The sequence below is a fragment of the Oryzias melastigma genome, linkage group LG20 (assembly GCF_002922805.2).
Source record: "Oryzias melastigma strain HK-1 linkage group LG20, ASM292280v2, whole genome shotgun sequence".
NCBI classification, from domain to species: domain Eukaryota; kingdom Metazoa; phylum Chordata; class Actinopteri; order Beloniformes; family Adrianichthyidae; genus Oryzias; species Oryzias melastigma.
Window position 1 is genome coordinate 19,497,755 of NC_050531.1, and position 15,631 is coordinate 19,513,385.

At 38.9% G+C, this 15,631-nt stretch overlaps 1 protein-coding gene across 3 annotated transcripts in view; it reads left to right on the top strand.

Moving 5' to 3' along the window:
- The window catches only part of znf438 (zinc finger protein 438), a 65,124-nt gene that overhangs the window by 38,560 nt on the left and 10,933 nt on the right, over window positions 1-15,631 (top strand). For 2 of the 3 annotated variants that reach the window (XM_024279604.2, XM_024279606.2), the window contains exon 2: window positions 3,649-3,745. The gene's annotated coding sequence lies outside the window, so the exon portion shown is untranslated. The remainder of the gene's footprint in view (window positions 1-3,648; window positions 3,746-15,631) is intronic. The other variant, XM_024279605.2, reaches the window with a different exon arrangement.

Consider the following 15,631-nt stretch of genomic DNA (forward strand, 5'->3'; position numbering starts at 1 on the left):
CTTATTAATTACGTTTAGAATTTGAAAGCTGTTTGTGGCCCTCAAAAATAAAAAAAAATGTTTATAAGACTGATCATTTAATATTACATTTTGTAAATAAATGTTTATTTTATTTTGATTGAATCTATTTTTAACACAGCTCGACCAGCTTTTTACCACTTTTAAAGATATTTCGTAAATTCAGAATTATTAAAAAATATGCTGTAAAACAGTCAAATCAAATGATGGTCATTTCCCTTTTGCTGGTTATCAAAGGAACTTCTCTTGGCATCTACTATTGACCAAATGGTATCCAGAGCATGAATATAGATACATAGCAGGAATATTCATTTTGACTTTGCACATTCAAATACACTGAATGTGAATATGATCTTAAATGAAAATATGCTCCTTTGTAGAGCATGGTGTGCACATAAATGCAGGTGTTGGGTTTTGCGGTTCACACTTTTTGTGGGAGCAGCGTGTCTGTTCTGTCCCTGTTAAAACTGTCACCAACAGAGGCTGTTGTTCACAAGTGTCTTTTACTGCACGGCAGCGGAGAACCAAAGGTCTGAACGTCCACTTATTGTTGGTTTGTCTGTTTGGGCCGCAGCTCCGTTCCCATGACACCGCGGCGTCGTCTCTACAGGTCTTTGCTTGTGTCCCAGCTCTGCTCAAGTCTTTTTCTGAGTTGGTTTGTAGCTCCACTTGTCAAGAAAATGCAGAATCTTGTCCATATCATTCCAGTTTCTTGTTGGGTTTTAATACTGAAAGAATAAGATGAGTTAAATAGGAATTCTTCACACCAAAAGATATAGACCAAACTTTTTCACTATGCGAACTACTTTTAAACTACCTGTTCAAACCACAATTTTTGGCTTGTAGTTTTGTTTTGGTTTGATAAATAATTTTTGTTTTACAAAACAACAAGAAAAGACTATAAATTCAGAAAAATATTTTGATTTTTATATTAGTAATAAGCAATTAAAAATGAAGAAAATCCCTGCGTTGGGTTTTACTTGTCCAAGTGTAATTTAATAACAAAATTAAATAATAAATCCTTAAATTTAGCATAAATCTTGTTTGACACTTTCGGCATAAACATACTTTCTCCAGGATTCAGTTCAAAGGCGTAACATACATTGAGAAATTTGGCATCCATATTATATATATTTATGTATTGATATAGTTTTTATAGTCTTTTATATACAAAAAGTCAATTATGTAATCATAATTTGAAATTTGATAATTTCTCTTTCACTGTAGTGTTGACGCACAGCTACGTCATCGGTCTACACCCCACATGTGCTTTGATGGTCCAACGTTGAATCTAAGCGCTCACTTGAATTGACCAGACCAAGAATGAACTGGTCCGGTCCATTCCGCTCAATAGAAACGAGCCATAAGGTGGCTACATCATTAGGAGTCTGATGCTGAACCTTCACACCTTTCTGGGGTTTAAGCGGACCGCGGCACTTGGTGTGGTTGGACATGCGTGAGCACTGACATATGTGTCAAAGGGTGTTCAATTGGTCATTCTGCATATAAACCAAGTTACGTACTTTACAGCAAGTTCATTGATGGCCCTCGATCTACCGACGGTCTTTGCGACCATTCGATTGCTCTGAACACCTCAAAGTCTCTTGCCTTTTTAGTCGTTCTACTCTTTCTTTTCTAAGTGCTCCTACTAGTATTGGGTTATACTTGTATTTACTTTGACAGGAAGTACAGTGTACTGTTGTGCATTTGACCTGGAGGTTAACATCCACAAAGTTGGTTTTGTCACAGATAAGCATTTCCTGTGCTTCCCCATCCTGACTCATTATTGTCAGCACGTTTAGAGCGGACGGCTTGCTGTGTTTTTGTGGTTCAAGACAAAAAAAGAAAAACACTAAAAAGGCAACCTTCACGTTTCACCATCACGTGGCCTCCACTCCTATTTTTCAATAATTCAGCCAGACAAGTAGAATGATTATTCCATGAATATGCACTAAAATCCCCCTCCCTGCGCTCCTTTTTCTCTTTAAGTTTGCGCTTGTCAGTGTTTGCTAAAGAGTGAGCAAATATGTAGCCGTGTGTACGGAGCACTTTTATGCCTGAAACAAAGGAGGTGTCAGGGCAAATTAGCCCCCCCACATCTGAACGCCCAGAGAGCTTAGGGATGCACCACAGGTTCTGCTGAGTCGTACATGAGCTGCCGTGTCTGCCTCCACCTCCTCCACGCCCGCCCTCTCTCCACTCCTGAGTTGCTCTAACAAGGTTGTTGGAAGAGGATAAGGCGTGTTAAATGAATAATTTACACACAAGAGCGCGCCTTATTTATTTAGGATGCCTGGATGTGACTGAGCGGGCAGCCAGCGTCCCCGACTGCTCCGACACTGTCGGCTAAACGGCCGCTCACTGGCTTTAATGGAGGGCAGAGCGACAGGCATTTAGAGTGTGTGTGTACTTGTGAAACAGGCCACGCCGATCCCAGCGAGTGTGTTCACCATGTCACGGCTGTTCGCTCAGCATCATCCTTCCGTGCACAGATCAAAAGCACTCCTGCTTTTTAAAAAAATGGTCCCAGAAATGGATTTAACAGATTTACACTCGTTTTCTAGTGATTTCTTTGGAACAATGTTTCCAACTCTTACTCTACAATGTAAACTCAAGTCCTGTATTATGTTACAACCCAAACTTCAATAGTATCTATGAAGAAGTTAGTGAAAAGTATGAAATTATTCATTCAGACTTCAATTTAAGCATTTCTTTAAGAATTGTAATATTAGTAGTACATGTTGCATAATTCTATTCTTTTATAATTTTTTAACCACCTATCTACCCTCCAGTAGTTCCGAACTATATTTTTGACATTGTTTCTCTGATTTTCTTTTTATCAATACATTAAAAATGAAAATTGATCAACTTCTCAATATATTTTAAAAATATTTTTCCTATTTCATGATTAATGAAATGTGTACAATTTAAGTAAAATATACCAATTTAATCCCCACATCTTTTATAAGTTTTATTTGCCTAAGGGCACCTGTAGTCCCCCCAAAATCTAACATTGTAAGTATGAAGTTTTAATAAAGTTCCACAACATTTTTTTTCATTACACTTAAACCCCATCATGCATTTTAGGGAATTATTTTTTGTTATGCTTCAACTTGTAAACATCCCCGCCCAAAACCCAAAACTCCCTCAATCATCACTACAGGTACTTGCAGAAATGTTGTCATTTTAAGGTCATAGAGTCACTGTGCTTTTTTTTAAGAGACTGTCTGACTCCCAATAGGTCATTCCACTTTTTCTAAAGACGTTTGATTCTTTAGGTTTTCCCCCTGAGGAAATCCCACACGTATGAAACTCTTATCTACTCTTTGGAGTGCACAAACCGTCTCAGTGGCTCGCATCATTGCTGTTGTCGATGCAACAGCTTCTTCCATCCAGTTCACAGAGATGCACCCACGATGCGTTGGAGCACAAAACCGCCATGGTGGAGTTTTTAGGGGAATATTTTTTTTTCCTAAATAAGAAAACAAACAGTCTGCAATGGAGGAAATTAGTATTTGTTGTTTTTTTTGCTATTCATTTATTTCTTTCTGAAACTGTGTAGACTCTTAACTGTAAATCTCTTGCAAATGTGCATTTGATATCAATTGGGGTCGTGTTCTGTCTTCACAGGGGGAGAGTGGCGAGGGGGGCACAGGACCCAAAGCCTGGCACCACCCTGAGTGAGGCGGATTGAGGGACCAGCCGACAAGTCCGACTCATCTAGTTGGTAAACTTCATTTGTGTATAGACCAGAAAATAGTCTGTTGATTCAAAGAGTCGTAGTGTGTTTCCTCAGATAACACACAATGACATATTCAAATGTGTTAGGTATTCGTCTGTGTCCTGTGTTCCCTTATTAAGTAAAAAAAACAGTTATTGAAGTGCCACAGACATTATAAAAAACCTTGAAAGCTTTACTTTAGGATCTGTTCATCTTCCTTCAATCTTCTTTGTGCGGACAGGGGCAGAACATCAACCAAAGCAACACCCCATCTCACCTCCTATGTATACATATATGTGTGCGCTCGTCCCAGGAGAATAAAATCCCAGAGCTCCTGCTGACCTCATTACAAAAATAACTCATCCATCCAGCTGTCATTTCCTGTGGTTTCCCCTCTACTCTTCCATCTTAGAAAGAAGTGATCTTCTTAACCTTTTAGTTTCTAGTCTCTCCATCACCGCTTGTGTAGGACTTCGCGTGAGATTAAAAGCTTATGCAAGTGCTTGTAAGAGGGAAGTTTCCTTTTCTCTTGCCATTACCAATCAGGCCCTCACCTAGGATGTCTTCTAATCATGAAACACCTCTATCATTAAAAGTTGTGTTTATGTGCCCTGTTAGCATTTTAAGGCTGAAGCAGCAGTCCATCTCAAGATTTCTGTTCTCATGCTTTCCTTTCCCTCATGAGAAACGCACACTTGGGTTTGGTTTATCAGCAGAATCAAGGCCGACTTTGATCTGACTTTGACATTGTTGTTATCATCACAAAGCACTCATGTTCAGCTCTTTTTCTGAGCTATACATAAAGTCAGTAACGGAGTCACCACTGAGAAGTATACATGAAAGGAAACTGTAGAAGCCAATTCATCAGGTAACCCTAAGAAGCTTGTTGAACTAACAAGTTAGTTCACTCCAATGTTCAATTTCACTTAAATTCACCCCAATGCAAAACAGTCTAAATATGAAAGAGCAATAAACATACTTAATCTCTGGTTCCATACATTCCTATTACCCAAAAACTTAGAACAGCTGCAGTAATGCTGAATTAAAAAGTGTTTATTCACAATTACTTAGAGTTGCTTTCACACAAGAAAAGTCATGTTGTCTCCATTTGAATTGTCAAAGAAAACAATTTTTACAACTAGATTTTGGTTTGGTTTGCTTTCACACAGTGCTTTCTATTGCAAAAATGACTTAAACGGTCTTAACAAATTATGTAGGTCCATAAACTTATCCTAGACATCTTTCTATTTAGATATATTGGTACTGTTGCTTTTCCCCCCCAGAAAATGTGTTCCAGTTGAAACTGTTTTGGTATCCAAGTATTTAAATAGTAAAATGGTAATTGGCGTATACTTGTATATCGCTTTGCGCAGTCACAGTCCCATTCACACTATACATTCACATACTCAGGGCGGAACCACTGCCAAACACTAGCGCCACCAAGGGAAGGTGGGGTTCAGTGTCTTCCCTACGGACACTTCGACTCATGACGGGAATCAAACCTATCTTCCGATCCAGGGCCGACCGCCCTACCACTGCACCATGGCTGCTAGTGTTTATTGTTTTTGGTTGCACTGACGCAAAATAGAAAAACAGAACAAAAGTCAAACTTGACTAATTCAAACAAAAATCAAACATGAATTTGACTAAATTTGCTGGCACCTTGATATATTTCTAAGAAATACTTGGTCTCAGCCATGTAATGATAGTGTAATTTTTCAAAGGTTGCAATCAGGTTTGTAACCACTCAAAATGGAGAAATGGGTAATCAACCTTTGTATTTTCTGTCACACTGAGCTTAGAGAAATGAAAGAAGTGTGAGGATCTAAGGCCACAAGTCCTTCTCCAGCGATTTTACTGTTCTCGTGTCCACTGCGTGCGCTATCATCAAGAGCGGGGATAGCCAGTTTTCCAACATACCCCGCTCTGACATTCTCTAATTGACTGGACACACCTGAACCAGGTGATCAGTCACAAGTGGGGCTTGGATATCTGGAAATCATGCAGACACAGCGACCCTCGTATCCTTGAGTTGCCAATTCCTGATCTAGAGGTTTACAGTCCATGGCTATGTAGCAAACCTCCCTGGACGTGGATAGAAGAGCAAAATTAAGGGAAAATGACAGCAAAGGATTGTTTAAATGGTGGATTGATGACCCTGACTTACAAACCAATACAAACTGATCTGTAGACTCGGAGTACAATAAAACAAAAAAAGCTGGAGTTCTTCAAAAAGTTAGATACAAAACTACAATCCTTTTGGACATATGACAAAAAAGTTGAGCATTTTGGACATCATGACACTGTTTATAGAAAAAGAAACAAGAACCCATTCCCAATAACCAAACAAGATATATTCAAAAATGTTTTTGGAGAAGCTTTGCTGTTTCTTGCACAAACTATCCTAACTGTGTGAACAACATCTTGAAATGTGATGATTACCAAAGAATGTTGGGGCACAATGTAGTGACCAGTATCAAAAGTTGAGTCTCGAGCAGAGGTTATGGGTCTCCAAACACTTCTTATGGGAGGTGGTATTGTCTAAAAGGGGAAGAAAATGCACAAAGAAGACTGGTTTGTTGAACTTGTATCTCTTTATGACACAACGTTGTGCATCTTCCACCCATTTTTTGTTTTTTCTTGTGTAATGTTTTTCTTTGCCAAGTAGTACTTCTACTGTTTGGTTCACCCTCAAATAAACTAAGACCTACCAAGACCCACTCTCAAGTGAACTAGGTGTTGGCTTGTGTTGTATTGCTCTAGAATTTAGGTAGGCTTTCACACTTGCCAATTCAAGGTATCCAAGGCAACAAATCCTGATGTGAATTAATCCTACTAATGAGAATGCAACTTAAATCTTTGCTTGCTCGGGTTTAACTCTTTTGCAGTAGACGATGAAGCAAAGAAAGGACAGAGTAAGCTCCTAGACTGTGACCTGCTTTCAGAAGCCTGGGTCTCACCTCAGCAGACGAGGAACCATGGAGATCATCTACATTTTCTTTGATCTCTCTGTGTGTCTCCATGAGCAGCGTCATTAAGGAAGTTTGTGCACAGTTCCTTCTTCAGCCTGGTGCATTCCTCTCTGTTGGTGCCCTTCACTCCATGGCTGCCTGCTCAGCCTTCTGCAACACTGCTGTTTCTCTGTGCTTCAAAACCAACACAAGTTGGGGATGCAAGCCAAAATCACTCTTGTCTGTCCTTCACTGCTGAGTTGCTGGTGTGTATCTGTGTTGTGTTGCCCCTTGGGGTGGGTTACCTCCACCCCCACCCCCCATCTCATCTCTTCTCCTCCCCACCTTGCTGTTTATCTGTCTCTTGGCTCGTCACGTCCCTGAACCTGCTCTAATTAGCATCCCACACAACACTGTTTATTTACTCAGGTGCTGTCAGATGGGGAGGGAGGTGAGAATGAAAGCAAGTCAGGGAAAGCTTGCAAGGGAGAGGGCTGAGAACAGGAAGAGAGGGAGAAAAGATTCAGAAAATCAAAGAGCTATGAGACTGTCGCTCCGGATGAAAGGTGTAATGATGGTTAGAAAGACATGATAGAGAAAGTCTAGAAAGTAAGAGATGGAGAAGTTTCCCACCTCTCCATGTCTCCCCTCCGCTGTTTCCAGTGTTTCGAAGATGTCGAGCATCTAAATTTAGCAAGCTGAAAGCTTCCTTTCTTCCTTCCTTCCTTCTTTCTTTCCTTCTGGGGCCCTCATTAAAGTTCTTCCAATGCACTAAGTAATCATTAGAAGAGGGGCTGGGAGTGGGGTTGTTTTCCAGGTATCCTCATTGGAGTCCACTTCTGTGTGTGGCCTTCTCTTCTTGTTGTCTGTATGGCTGGATGATGCATAGAGCTATAAAGGTTGGAGTTGTCCAGTTCTGCTTGTCGGAGTAAATGTGTCATTTTGCTTGATAAAGAGGCGTCTTTTATGCTGCTTTTTCCACTTTTGTTCTGGACATTTTTTCATGACGACTAAGGAGAAATAGTCTTTTGAGAGCAAACGCCATCAATCTTTGTCTGATGTTTTCACTGAGGCCTTTAGTTGCGTCAATCCACCAAAATCCACATTTCCCAGACCAACTTTAAAAAATAAAAGTTAAGCTTTGATCCAACTTTGATTTTAAAGACAACACCTACTCTCTGTGGTGTCATGTCAAGAACCTTATGCAATATCACTGTGTGCATTTCCTTTCTAGACATAAATGTGTTTCTCTTCTCCGTCTTTATTAGATCCAAGAGAATCAGAATCTGGTCTTGAAGTCCCACTCCGATCATCTTTGGATCTATTGTAAAAGTGCTCCCAGTGGTCTTTTAATCAGGATTATCCAGTTTTTAGCCAAAATGAGGAAAAAAAAAATCTAATTTTCTAGGACATTGTTTCTGCAGAGCGGCAGGAGTTCATTAGAAATGCAGCTCTAATTTGTGGGCGGGACTTTTGGCACAGAGCAACCCTCCACTATTTCCATTCCCAAAGCTGCAGTAAGCTTTGTGTATTTTATACATCACAAATACTATGTTTATCAAACTGCATTTTTCGTCTGCTCCTGATTCATGATTTGAATAAAAAGGTACTCAGAAGAAAAATTTGATCTTTATTTTATTTATGCATGAGAAATGCTACAATAACACGTTAAAAACACCAAAAACTATTTTTTAAAGAAGAGGATTTTCTAGTTTAGGTTGGTTGATTTTATGGTCCAGCTTGGAAATACTGTCTGCCAGGACTTTGTGCTGGCCAATTTATGCAAAACTGAAACAACTTTTTACCTACTGAAATTCAATTTCAATTGAATTTTAATTATATAGTTCAGGGGTGTCGAACTCAATCGCACAGGGGGTCACAATCCAAAACACTAAGATTTACTGGGCATAGAAAAACATTTATTGAACACTCTAAAACTACATTGTTAAAACTTTTAAATTTTAAAAACATAACTTTTTTTTTTTCTTCTTTAATAAATATGAGTAAAAACAGACAGGAATATTATTCTAAAGTAAATCAACTTAAACCTTAAATAAGTTTCAATATTTTACTCTCCGTATTAATACACTCTGTCAAAATTATAAAAGTTAGAAATAAAGTAAATGTTAACAAAATCTTTACATTTATCCCAAAAGATTTTGCTCTCCATAAAATATATTCTGTTAAAATTATATATTATATAGGAAATCGCCTATTCTGGCAAAACTGGCGTCCGGCAAGGCATTTGATGCACTGTATGATGGGATTTGGAGTTAGTTTTGTAATGATTGTCGCCAACAAACTGGGCCTGCTGTAAGATCTGGTAGTGCAAGGAACCGTGGGATATCGTTCCCTTTGCCTGTCTGGGCAGATCGCAGCTTAGGTGTGGATTTTGTCAATGGGTTTTGTTGTCTGGCTATTTTACTCTGTTTTGTCCTTAGTTGTTTTGTCCTATTAAGTTAGAAGTCATTATAACTGATCTCTCATCCTCCATAATCGTAGTGTTGCTTCAATATGTTAGTAAGATAACATCGGACCGTTAATAATAATAATAATGTAAAAATGATCTGGAGGGCCGGATAAAATTAACCCGTGGGCCGGGGTCAATCAAATGTCTGCAGCTGTGTCCAGACATTTGATTTGTACTGTACGATAATGCAAGAACATGGTTGACTATGGGAATATACAAATGTGAAAGCAACATGTAGCTTTTTATTATCCACATGACAAAGATTGTAATGTTGTGTTTTCTAGACTGATGTGCTTAAACAGCAAAACTCATAAATCATCTACCTAACCTTAATTGCTCATTTTTTTAGTTTCAAGACATTGCATATGCATGTGTTCCCTAAAGTATCTTTAGAGATCTGACGGGTCTTTGCTTTATGCGTTATCATCAACTCTTTTTTTATTGAAGCTACTTGTTGTCAAGCCAATTCTGTCAATCAGCACACAGGTAATGAATGAATGTTGAGCCCTCTTTTGCCATCCAGCTAAGTATGTACAACAGCTGGTGCTTTTTCAGGCCTCATTTTAAGCTGTGGCTTTATAAATCAGTCAACTTTACAGTCTGTCACTTCCAGGGATGTGGTGCATGTCTAATGAGTCAACTCAAAAGTGGTTTGCTTGTACTCGAGCAGGTTTTAAAGGTCCTATCGCGTCCCCAAACCCACTTCCTTTCGCTGTCTCAATCTGACATCTGTTAGCTTTTACTGCTCTTCTCCTTTCTTCCTGTTGCTTCCCCTCCTCTCCTTCCACCCTCTTTAGCGAGGTTTGACCTATTCTGAAGTCCAAATGTCACGGCAGAAGGAAAGGTCAGGTAAAGGTTTGCTGTTGAGCCAGGTCTGAATGGCTAACACAGTGCTTGGATGCCTGAGGGTGCAGTGGCGGTGAACAGGGGGCATTAACACTCCACACCTTGAACAATCACCTCTCTGAGCATACATGTGGATGCTCTGCTGTCACGCCCTCTGCACTAACACGCCACATGACTCTGATCCCCGCATGTGATTGGTGTAGGCACGAGTCCAGATGATTGATGGTGTTACAGCTTCCTCTGGATGACCAGGGCAGAGGTCAGTGGCTCTCAGGCATGTATACCACCCTGTCTCTTCTTTATACTCACAGGTCTGTCTTATGCAGTGACAATTCCAGAGTTTTTCTTTCTTTACACCTCATTTTCCAAACGGGTGTTTTTGTTTTAGGGAGTCACAGGTCAGCTGTGGGATTTATTTATTGATTAATCAGCATCCATATTTAAGATGGGGTAGCCAGATCCTAATTAGAATGGATTTCTTCTTGTATTGATTTACTCAGGTGACAACACTGAGCTGCATGCGTCTTTATGCACCTGGAAAATGTAAATAAAAAATACTGCTTTGATGTTCTCTATTGCAACACCTTTGTACTTTGGTTGTCTGGTAAAATGGTGAAACGTCGCCATTAGAAGGATGCTTCCAAGCTGCGTTTGTATGCTTCTTGGCTTTCTCCTTCAGCAGGGATGAAACAAGGATGTCTGTAAACACTGATTTCATTTTCTTCATGAGCAGTTTTGCTGCAGACCCCTGCTCCCTGCAGACTGTGAGCCACATTTCTGTGTGAAGATGAGCAGCTAGCAGAGAGAAGCTAGCAGTTTTAGACGAATAATGGGTCAATTCACCAATCAAAAGAGAGATTGTCTGCAAAACTGACAGAAATCTGTTTTGTTTTTTAAATCTGGTGCAGAAGGTGCCTTGTCCTTCAAACCCTAATTTACTGGTCCCACATGCTGTGTATATGTGTTTGTATATGCGAGACAGCAAGGAAGGAGACTAGTGAAAGATGGCCGCTGGACATGGCTTCCCACAGCTGGTTGGCCCCGACCCCCCCATGATCTGCTCTCTTATCTAGCACAGATCCTGGCCTTTCATCTGAGCTAAAACCTGGGGGAGCTGGGCCTCTGCTGGGTTTTTAGCTCTTCCTCGCTCACACTTCATTCCAGACCCCCCCCTCTTCATCTCCAGGCTCTATCTGTGAGTCCCAGATGAGCACAGCTCTCACCTACAAGGAAGATAACAAACCCCACACCACTCTGCTCTGTGCCCTGCTTCCCTCAAAACACCTCTGATCAGATTTTTGAGAAAACTCACTAGAAAAGAAGCTTCCTTCATTTGCTGTCCACTGTTTTTCCCGCAGACATGTTTTTTTTTAACAAAAAGCACTTTCATCCACAGACTTGATGACTTTTTTGTCTTGAAATTTAACAACAACAAAAAAACAGTAAATATGTTTTCTTAAAATACAAAGATCCACCAATGTTTAATTTTTACCTCCTATGGTTGTGCCCTACTTGACATTAGACTCTCTAAATTAAGATGTAAACTGTGCATCAGTAGTTTTTCATATAGCAAAACCCAAAGGCTAATACTACCTTTAAAATAAAAGGTTTGCTGGAAGTTTTATGTATTTATTTGAGTAGATCATCTGACTCCCATAGTGAGAAATTATAAACCTTAAATTGAAATCTTGCTAAGTTTAACTAAATTTCTAAAATGAGATAATATTCAGTGCAACAATTTTGCACAGATTTGCTCTCGATACCACCAGATCATGATAACTTCACACAATGTGGAGACCAACTATAAACTCATTAAAATTTGATTAACAGTTGTTTGTGGCACCCTGGTACTGAAAGAAAAGCCCAGAAGTGTCTAGACCAGGGGTCCCCAAACTTTTTCCCTCAAAGGGCCAAAGTCTAAATGGGATCCCGGTCCGCGGGCCAAATACAGTTTTTTCCATGTCATGAAATATAAGGAGAAAATAAAGAAAGATTTAAGTAATTTATTTTGATTCTGTATTCATTAAGGTAACGCACATTAGTAGGAATGAAAAGTAAATAACATTTGTCTTTGAAACCTTTAACAACAAGGCCTCACTGGCCAGTTTTGACTCACTTGGGGGTTGTTTCACCCATAGCTGCAGGCAAAGAAAGTGCTAATAGCGCAACCCGGAGGCCAAAAATATACTACAGCCGTAGAGTTTTGGAACGCCATAGAGAATCAACAGAAAACGGGTAAGGGGTTTTAACTAAACACTCTGTGGGTACTGCAGCCACAACTTGCCGGGCCGAAATATAACCTTTGGCTGGCCAGATTTGGCCCACGGGCCCAACTTTGGGCACCCATGGCCTAGAAAGACCCATAAGAACCCATGTAACAGAAAAAGTGTAACGGAAAAAAAATGGAAATGTGTTCTGTGGTCCACTTGGTCTGTGGAATTTTCCATATCATTTTCTTTTTAGGAAAAATGAGTTTGCGTTTCTTATGAGTAAAACCAAACTTATCGAAAAGAAACATTTATTGTAAATCAATAAAAATCTGACCTTCTCTTCGAATATTCATAATATTATTTAAAAAGTTCCAGTTTACAACCATTTTTATTTCAAAAAGAAATACTAAATTCAAGCAAATATTCTTTAATTCGTTACAGTGACTTGACATTACCATGGCACAATTATTTTGGGATTGTTCCTTTAAAACCAGATAATGATAGTATTATAATAAGGGTTAAGTGACCAAGAGACTGCAATTTAGACTTCAATGTAATCTTGGATTTGAGGGAGGAAAGGGTGACTGTAGAGGGAAAACTCAATCTAACTTAGAAGAAGTTATTGTTAGAAATGAAATCATTAAGGGCAACAAAATGCTACGATTAGACAGGACACGAAAGAGACAGACGTACAAAAATACAGAAACATCAGTTCAAACAAAAGGAGATAAATTAGTAATTGCAAAAATGAAGGAACAAAAAGCAGACTAGCACATAAATAGAGGATAATATGTTTTCAGACAAAATATTCATTGGGATCTGCTGTAGTTTGAGGATACAGCAACAAGTACAGAATCTTTGGAACAATTGTTGTTCATCATAGCCATTTTAGAAAACCAACTAATTATACCGGCCCAAAGGTACATTACATTTTTTGAGTTTGCAACTCCAAGAAAATAAATTTCAGCAAAAGTTTTCTGCATCTATCTACAAATATCATGGCCTCATAAGCGAACTGCCCTCAATTGCCTCAGGCTGCCTAGACGGTATGTTTAGCAGATCAGGAGAACACCAAACTAATTTATGCTTAGGTAATGGATGTTTTTTGGTGGTTCTGTTTTGGGTCATTGAACTATTGGAAGACCCATGACCTGCAACCGAGACCAAGCCTTCTGACACTAAGCACCAGACTTTGCTCCAGAATGCCTGGAATGTCTTGAGATTTCACCGTGCACTGCCAATAGTCGAGAAACTCTGCGTCAGATGCAGACAAGCAGCCCCTTAACATAACCAAGCCTCCTCTGTTTCTATTCTTGGTATGCTACATGTTTTTTCTCTGTAAACAGAGCCGATGGCTTGGCAAACAAATCCATGCGGTCCACGTACAGTGTGGTCCATGTTTAGTGTGGTAGACGCCATGCTGCCAAACAGCACGGTGACGACTCCTCACCCTTTAAACAGGCAGATGGACTAAATACAATTGAAAGATGCCTGTAATGATATTTAGGGGAACCACTGTAGCTTAACATGTCCCTGAAACTCTTTTCAGTGTGAGAACTGTCATTTAGTCTGGGCTTGTTTTTGTTTTTCTTTGAATCCTTCAGTAAATTTATTGTACCAGTTGTTCAGGCAGTGACATTTAAAGCGCATTTTAATGTTTTTTTTTTTGTTTGTTTGTTTTTTTTGTTTTGTTTTTAGATTTCCCAAAATTAAAGGGTTGCCCTTCTTTCACTCGAGAAGCCGGATTGTTAGTTCTTTTATATAAGGATGCTTGTTTCCCAGAATTGTCTGCTTCACTTGGCGAGTGTGAAAGCTAGCGGTGTAACAATTAATCGACTAAATTGATTTATATTTCTATGATCCAACCAGATCGATCTGTACCACTATAAAATATTTTCAAAATGAAACCAATTGATTAATTAATATAGGAAAATACCGTTTGGATTGAAACATGGTAGGTTTATTTTAGAATAATGTAAAAACGTTCAAGTGCCACCACAGCGAACACACGTGTGACAACAGCAAAAAATCTTTAAGCCATCGTTACAGTCCACTGTGTGGCAACACTTGGAATTTTTCAAATACATATGACCATACATTTTCTTTGGCTGTTTTTCACACAATATTTTCTTCACCAATGACCAACTGTGGCTTTCACATGATGTCTTTGAGGCATTCAGATTGTTTTAAAGAGTGCCATGCGTGAGGACAAACCTAGCCTAACTGAACAAATTGAGGTATGAATTTTTTGAACATTTTCATCCAATTAAGCTGAGTCTATTGGACTTTTCTGGGGTGAGAGCATCTCTAGATGCCCACAGGGCCATATCCAGCCCTTTGGCCCATTTTACCTATGAGAAGTCTCGATGCATTTAGATTCTTTTTTTTTTTTTTTTTGATGATTTCATCTCAGCTCCTTAGTGAAGATGAAAGAGAAAAAATTTTATATTTGTCTAGTTATATGTACAAGAATTTATTGATTTGGAGTAATATGCTATATACACTGAGTAACACAGAATCTCATCAAGTATTTTTGTCAGGTTTCTTCTTTAAATATCTTATTACACTCTATATATGATAAACATAATTTACTAATAACTTTTTAGTAAGATGTAATGACTTGTTTTAAGACTTTAAATCTGGAATATGAATGCATGAAATGGTTTATTTCAAGTAAAATAAATAAAATAACATCTTACATTATCGTTCACAAGTTGGTCACTTAAAAGGGAGTGGGAGGAAGCGAACTTATATAATCCCACCCCGGGTTGACCGTACCTTCACTTTCTTTACATGAATTATCAACATCCGGTTCAGGACTTCATATCTAATATTTATACCCTGCAATCATGGATTCAGGTTATTAAGGATCCTTGAGATCAGTGAAGTTATTAAATTTCAAACATTCACAGACAAGTCATTTATATTAATCAGTACAAAAATCTAAATATACTCGGACGATTATCATCAGGAAAAAAATCATCCACATTAATCAACACCAGAAGCCCAAGCATATTCGGACCATCATCACCAGAAAAAAATCCCCCACACCAACCATCACCAAAAATCCAGAGCATACCGAGATGATTAATAATCATCTGAATGTATTCCAGACCTCCGGCACGATCAATGCCAAAGATTCCTCCGACGATGTTGATCCGAGGTCACCCCGGACTCCCGGCACGATCAATCCAAATTACCTTATCAGGATGATAATCATTAATTATCATCAGAAAGAAAAATCATCTACATTATTCAATGAAAAGAAAAATCCAAAATACAGACATTAAATAAATTAATTTGGGTAGATTGTGTTCACAAAAGAAGATCAGGAATGTCTTATTGAGTCGTTTGATCTTGAATAGGGGCACGCCAAAATTTCGATGTTGTGATATATCGTGATATTTAGTCCTGC